The 6,406-nt window shown below is 38.8% G+C and overlaps 2 pseudogenes; both read left to right on the top strand.

The window, feature by feature from the left end:
• The window catches only part of LOC126022005 (fatty acyl-CoA reductase 2-like), a 57,309-nt pseudogene extending 53,870 nt beyond the window's left edge, over positions 1-3,439 (top strand).
• On the top strand, positions 387-494 carry LOC126023386 (uncharacterized; annotated as a pseudogene).
• Positions 3,440-6,406: the final 2,967 nt, after the last annotated feature.

Here is a 6,406-nt window from a genome sequence, read left to right on the forward strand (position 1 = left end):
ACTTCCTGTGTTGACTGAAACATTTCCCTATGTTGTTGCTCAAAAGAAAACTTTCAAGTTCCAGGAATTCCTTTTTTGGGCAATTTCAAAATAGTTTTATTAATACAAATGTATTTTACTTCATAAAAAATAAACTTGCGGGGCTAGGGAGATAGCATGGAAGTGAAGCGACTGCTTTGCATGCAGAATGGTTGTTTGAATCCCAGCATCTCATATGATCCCACGTGCCTTCCAGGAGTGATTTCTGAGCATAGAGACACGAGGAACCCCTGAGCGCTACTGGCTGTGACCCAAAAACTAAATAATAATAATAATAATAACAATAACAATAATAATAATAAACTTGTGATAAATTTTAAGTAGTTAAACATTAAAAATATTTGTCTAACTTTGTGCAGTGGATGTATTGTAGCCAATGAGGTTTATCTAAGGCTCAGTTATTGCTAATTAAAAAATATTTGCCTGAAAGTATATATAATTTTTATTTAAAAAACATGCATCAAATAGTTCACATAACCAATCATAATACATTTGTTTCAAAATAAGGGAAAGCAAGGTTATTTAAAAAATAGAAAGAAAATAGAAAAACTAAAATAAATGAAATGGAAAAGCAGAAAAAAGAAAGAAGAAAAAGTTCAGGAGCAAGAATACTTGTGAAAAGTATTGTATCTCCAATAAAGTTATTAATATAGTAGAATGTTTTTGTCTTTATTTAAACACCGTGTTTACAAATATGATAGCAGTTGTATGATTTCAGTCATGTAAAGAACACCCCCATTCACCAGTGCAACATTCCCACCACCAATGTCCCAAATATTTCTCACACCACCCCACCCCACCCACACCTGTACTCAAGACAGGCTTTCTAATTCTCTCATTCAGATAGCAGAAGGTTTAATAAGCTTTGTTTATTCTTTCAGTTTCTGGGCCACATCCAGTGATGCTCAGAGATTACTCTTGGCTATGCACTCATGCTGCGAGCGCCTTGCGTCTCAGCATCTCTGGTGGGGATGAAATCCTTCACTAAAGGAAAGCAGGCACACAAACGGACAAATATGAAATATTAAATAATGAGACCACACAAAATAAATTGTATGGGGACCCACGTCTTCAATAGATGTTAGACAATTTTTTTTTTGTCCCTCAAGTTCCCAGATTGTAGCACATTATAATATTTCTTAACAGCACACAAGGCAATCTAAAGCCATCAAACTTACATAACTCCTTAAACATTAGAGGCATAGTATTTTTTACATTTCCATGTACATGCATATTAGCTTAAGTTAACCTCAAATTTTAAGTGGGTGAGTTTTAAGGATTAGAGTCAAAGGAGCACAGTAAAAACGGTGTTAGAGTGGCAATTGTTGTTTGCATAGGCCCACCAAAATATGAGAGGCATGGAAAGGAATAACCTTGGCCTAAATACAAAGAGATCCTACCCCTGACGTTTCCTGGCACAAGACCAGCTCTAGGCCTCAGGCAAGTTATCATTCGTTCCAAGACATTGTCCGTAGAGCCAACACACTTATCACACAGTCTCTGTTGTTGGTATCATGTTTCTGTATTAAAGATTCTGGAATCTGCATGTCCTACATTGAAGTCATGATGTGGAGTGCCTTCTCGTTTCACCTCACCATGAAAGGGCAATGCAGGAAGCCCTGTCCTGTAAGCAGGTTGTTGTTGTTAAGTCTTCTCAGTGTTAAGGGAAGTCTCTTCTGAGCAGGACGATGTCTGAGCAGTGGTAGGGTCGTCCGTGGTAGAGGATTGCTTCCAGGTGATGTTCTAGACAAACCTCACCATTAAGGGGCAATACAGCAAGCGCTGTCCAGTAAGCAGGTCATTGTTCTTGTTGTCTTCTCAGTGTTAAGGGGTGTCTCTTTTGAGTAGATCGATGTCAGAGCAGCTGTAGGGTCTTCCCTGGTACAGGAATGCCTCCGGGTGATGTTATATACAACCTTGGATGTTTTGTAAATGTCTTCTGTAGATCAAGGGGTAAATGGAGAATGCCCATTCTTCTGAGGCCTGTGCCAGGTCTTTATGTCAATGTTCAGGGTGTAAGGCCTCATTGCACTACAAGATTTGTGTGTTCCCATTTCTATTAGATAAGAACTTATTGGTATGTATAGTATTTTCCCATGTTAGTGTGCCTACGCAAACAAGATATAAAGCCACGTGGTGCTATCGGATATATGGGGGCATAAGAACATTTCCAACAAGACCCATGACTTGGTTCAAACTTAAGTATTAAACTGAGGGATTCTTTCACACAAAATTCCATATTGAGCAGTTCACAAAGAGAAGATAAAAAAGATGTTAGACAATTTTACTTTTCAACTGGAGACATATGTGCACCTCTTTGGTATGCAAGGTATTTCTGCGCTGACAAAAGATGGGGAATCTTAGGACAAGGAAGACAATGATAGCAGGCCCTAGAATATACATATCAAAATCTAGCTGATACAGGTGAAAAGGATCCCGAGCTAAAAGTAAGGAAGTGACATGATTCTTAATGACAAAGAAAGAGAAATTTGTTTTGCTACAATTTGGGGACTAGCCCACAGCAACTAGAAAGGAAGATAGGAACTGTTTGTAAACTAGGGGGTTTGCATTTATACTGACCACTATGGTTTTAGAAATGCAGACTTATCTGGCCAGGGGGTGAAACTGGCTGCAGACTTTGGTGCTGAAAATTTCTGAGTCAGACTGAGGCCTGTAATTTTGGCCTGTATTTTTGCAAGGGAGAAAAGCCAAATGATAAGAAAAGAGATATTTAATGTCACCACTATGTCATGTATTTCATAAATATAGCCAGTGATCCACGTAGGGGGTATGATTAAATGTGGGGAGCCGAGCTGATGGAACCTAGAACAAAAGGGTGTCTCAGAAATCCCTGACCTTGTTACCCACGTGACCAGAGGCACCCATGCCCTGAGGACAAAGGAAATAGACAAACACTATAATAATTCAAAGCAGCCCAATATACCCAGCCAGAGAGAAAATTACCCATATAGAGCAACTTGCCTTTGTGTTAGCAAAAGATTAATGTGCTTACAGCTGATGTTTTGTTTATGCTTGCTGAGTAAAATTTATAAGACCCTGTTTGGATCTTGTGCTTTCAGTATAAACTTGTGCTTTCAGTACAAACATGTGCTCAGGTCTACCTCTTTACCCCTCCCTATTACCTGCCCCCAGCTTATGCTAATGAGTGCTTTCAATTGTAATTGGTGGAAACTTGTATGACGTATTTTGCCTTTAAAAGCTGATCTCCCCGGGCAATAAACCCCTTTTGAACAGCGTGAGTTGCCTTAAGGGTCTTTCTTACTAACCTCTCAAGTTTATTTCACAGATCAGATCTGCTCGAGTGAATCCACAAATTACTAGTGACCCTCATTCCCACACCCCCGTGGGTCGAGGGTGCCTCATCGAGGGTTGCAATTAAATTCACCAATGGGCCTGCTGGCTAAAATATTTATTGAGGGAATATCAGCTCACTGCACCAGGAAAGCCAAGAGACTTGTCTGGTTGGCTAGCTTCCCCTATAATGAGACATCTTAACTGCATGACGTGACACACTCAGAAATTACTCCTGGCTCTGGGGACCATATGGGATGCTGGGTTCGATCCCAGGTCTGTCCTGGGCAGCAGTATGCAAGGTATATGCCCTACCGCTGTGCTATCACTCAGACCCAAGTAAGCTTTTCTTCTTTAAAGATAAGACATAAAAGATACAATAAAATGGGGCCAGAGAGATAGCATGAAGGTAAGGCATTTGCTTTTCATGCAGAAGGTCATTGGTTTGAATCCCAGCATCCCATATGGTCCCCCGTGCCTGCTAGGAGTGATTTCTAAGCCTGGATCCAGGAGTAACCCCTGAGCACTGCCAGGTGAGACCCCCCCCAAAAAAAACAATAACAGCAACAACAAACAATAAAATGGTGTGTATACAAAGGTCAAATTCAAATGGATTAAAGACCTTGACATCAAACCCAATACCATAAGGTATATAGAACAGCATGTAGGTAAAATTTTTTCATGACATTAAGACTTAAGGTACCTTTAAAGAGGAAACAGCACTCTCCAAACAAGTGGAGGACAGATAAACAGATGGGACTATATTAAGCTGAGAAGCTTCTGTACTTCAAAGGAAATAGTCCCTAGGATACAAAACCCACTCACCGAATGAGAGAAACTATTCACCCAATACCTATTAGACAAGGGGCTAATATAAAAAATATACAAGGTACAGACAGAACTTAATAAGAAAAATAACATCTAACCTCATCAAAAAATTGGGAGAAGAAATGAACTGACACTTTGTAAAAGAAGAAATACAAATGGCCAAAAGGCATATGAAAAAATGCTTCACATCACTAATCATCAAGGAGATGCAAATCAAAACAATGAGGTATATATTTCATGCCACAGAGACTGTTACACATCACAATGAACAAGAACAATCAGTACTGGTGGGATGTTGGGAGAAAGAAACTCTCATTCATTGCTGGTGAGAATGCCATCTAGTTCAGCCTTTATGGAGAATAATATGGAGATTCCTCAAAGAACTGGAAATTGAGATCCTATATAATTCAGCTATACTACTCCTAGGAATATAATCTAGGGACACAAAATAGCAATACAAAAATCACTTCTTCATACCTATATTCATTGCATCACTACTTACAATAACCAGACTCTGGAAACAACCATGGTTCCCTTCAACAGAAGAATGGCTAAAGAAACTGTGGTACAAATACACAATGGAATCTTATGCAGTCATCAGTAGAGATGGTCACAAAATTTTCCTACACATTATGTACATGGAAACTGTTGTGCTGAGTGAAATAAGCCAGAGAGAGAAAGAGAGTGACACAGAATAACCTCACTGGTCTATGAGTTTTAAGAAAAATAAAAGACATTATTGTTTTAATCTCCAGAGATGAGAGTCGGAAGGACTGGTTCATGCTTTGAAGCTTACCACAAAGAGTGGTGAGTGCAGTTAGAATATTTAACTAAAATATTATTGTCAACATGTAAACCACTATGATCAAAATAAAAATTATATTAAAAAAAAGAAAAATAACTACACTAACAACTACCATGACAATATTAATGAGTAGGAGAAGTAGAATGCCTGTCTTGAATACAGGCAGGGAGTGTGGGAGGAGGAAATAGGGAGCATTGATGGTGAGAATGTTGCACTGTTCTTTGTATGTATGACTGAAACAAAACTACAATCATGTTTGTAATCACGGTGTTTAAAAAAATAAATAAAAAATGGTGTATGTCTGTGGCAGTTGTTGTTTGCATAGGCACAGCAAAATATGAGGGAAATAAAAAAGAAAAACCTTTGGCCTAAAACAGGGAGACCTTACCTATGAAGTATCCTGGCATAAGACCATAAGACCATAATCCTGGCATAAGACCAACTCCAGGCTCTAGGCATACTAAGTTGTCTGACCACAAAGTTTGTCTCTGTTGTCCCAGTTAAAGCTCTTTACAATCTGTTGCTGTCAGGTTTTTGTCCTGTTTCTGTACTTAGAGATCCTGGTTTCTTTATAGATCCTATGTTGAAATCAGGGTAATATGGAGTGTCTTCTGGTTTCATCTCACCATTCGGTGGAAATGCAGAAAACCCTGCCCTGAAAGCAGGTTGTTGCTGTTACCAAGTCATCAGGGTGTCATTTGAACCCACTCTGAAGAAAGTTGATGCCAGGGCAGCAGTAAAGTCTTCCTTGATAGAAATCCAGTGCATGGTACTAGTGTGGAAAACTGTGCTATTTCCATAGATGGAAAAATTTCAGGAGTGAATGATCAATGTCCAATCCTCTGAAGCCTAAGCAAAGTCACTATGACAAGTGTTCAGGAGATAAAGCTCCACTACAATAAAAATGTATGTGTTTCTATCTCTATTAGATAAGAACTTGTTTACACATGTTAAATTTCCCTCATTTTATTGTGCCTATGCAAAAAAGGAACAATGCCACATGGTAATTCTGGTGCCTATGAGGGTAAAAATAACAAGCTAAACAAGCCCAATAGCCTGGTTATAACATGAACTCAGAACATTAGAGAAACTTATTTACTTTTATCCCTGCTCCTGTTGTTTCATTTTTTAAATATATGTTTTTTTATACGTATTTATTTAAGCACCATGATTACAAACATGTTTGTAGTTGGGCCTCAGTCATGGAAAGAACACCATTCTTCCCCAGTGCAAATCCCCCCTTTTCTCCTTCTTCCACCACCTGATGCCTGTATTTGAAACAGGTAATTTACTTCTCTCACTCATCAACATTGTCACAGTAGTTCTTAGAGTAGTTATTTCTTGTTTGTGGAGCTTCTGTTTTATAGCCTATGGCTCCAAAATGAGGGTATGGTGAGATGCAGACCTGGAAGAAAATGTCGA

Source organism: Suncus etruscus, chromosome 11, assembly GCF_024139225.1.
Source record: "Suncus etruscus isolate mSunEtr1 chromosome 11, mSunEtr1.pri.cur, whole genome shotgun sequence".
Classification (NCBI taxonomy): Eukaryota; Metazoa; Chordata; class Mammalia; order Eulipotyphla; family Soricidae; genus Suncus; species Suncus etruscus.